Source organism: Mirounga leonina, unplaced genomic scaffold (assembly GCF_011800145.1).
Source record: "Mirounga leonina isolate KUSES-001 unplaced genomic scaffold, KU_Mleo_1.0 Mir_176, whole genome shotgun sequence".
Classification (NCBI taxonomy): Eukaryota; Metazoa; Chordata; class Mammalia; order Carnivora; family Phocidae; genus Mirounga; species Mirounga leonina.
The window spans coordinates 38,015,018-38,016,169 of record NW_023270454.1 but is presented as its reverse complement, the minus strand read 5'-3'; the positions used below and the strand labels follow the sequence as shown (position 1 = coordinate 38,016,169).

General features: G+C 42.8%; 1 non-coding gene across 1 annotated transcript; it reads left to right on the top strand.

Annotated features, from left to right (window-relative positions):
• Nucleotides 1–465: 465 nt before the first annotated feature.
• LOC118022606 lies at nt 466–572 on the top strand. Its single transcript, XR_004682522.1, has one exon. It is a non-coding gene; the product is annotated as a U6 spliceosomal RNA (small nuclear RNA).
• Nucleotides 573–1,152: the final 580 nt, after the last annotated feature.

The following is a 1,152-nucleotide window of genomic DNA, read 5'->3' as shown; positions in this document are numbered from 1 at the left end:
GCAAAAAAAAAAAAAAAAAACCAAACCCACACAGGTATTTTTTTTTAAAGATTTTATTTATTTGACAGAGAGAGACACAGTAAGAGAGGGAACACAAGCAAGGGAGAGGGAGAAGCAGGCTTCCCACGGAGCAGGGAGCCCATTGTGGGACTCGATCCCAGGACCCTGGGACCATGACCTGAGCCAAAGGCAGACGCTTAACGACTGAGCCACCCAGGTGCCCCCCACACAGATATTTTATCAGCCAAGTGAATTTTGCCTAACTTCTTTCTTCCACTGAATAGACATTTATTGAAATGTTCTCTAAGCCAAACATTAAGCAAGAGAGAACTGGAAAGTCATAGCCCCTGGCCTCATAAAGTTGACATTCAAGGAGGAAATGTGAACATTAAGAAAATACAAGTACAATAGGTGTTAAGAAAGAAATTCAGATTGATATGGGGATATTTAAAATGATATCTTCAAGTGCTCACTTTGGCAGAACACATACTAAAATTGGAATGATACAGAGAAGATTAGCATGACCCCTACACAAGGATGACATGCAAATTCAAGAAGCATTCCATATTTTAAAAATAAAATAAAATGATATGACATCTTCAAGGCCTTCCTGGGGATACTGTATTTAGGCTGAGGTCTGAACAATGAGTGACAGTTGGCCAAGCAGTAAGAAGAAATAGCATGCTCTTGGTTCAGAGGCAACAGAAAGATTGTCACATAAAAGGAATTGAACAAAGCCCAGTAAGGCCAACGTAGAGAAGAGATAGGAGAGGATGGAGAAGTTGGGGGTGGAGACTGAAGGTATGGTTAGGACCCAGTTTGTGGAGGTCCCTGCCACTGTGTGAGATGTTTAAGACTTATTCCTGAGAACAGTAGAAAACCACCTAAGGGAGTAAAAGCAGGTATCATGGTAATGGTTTCAGGAACACATATAAAGCAAGCAACACTCAGCCAACTCTTACTAGAGCCATCTGTTGCAGCCTAAGGTAACCTCCAAGGGGCAGAACCAGAGACATACAGCCTGGCATGCAGATAGTTGATTTTAGGCAGTGAGCCCAAGGAACAGGAGTGGGGGACTGGAAGGAGTGAGATGAAGGAGAGAAAACCAATCAATCCAAAGATGCACTACTGAGCACTACTGAGCAGACCTCC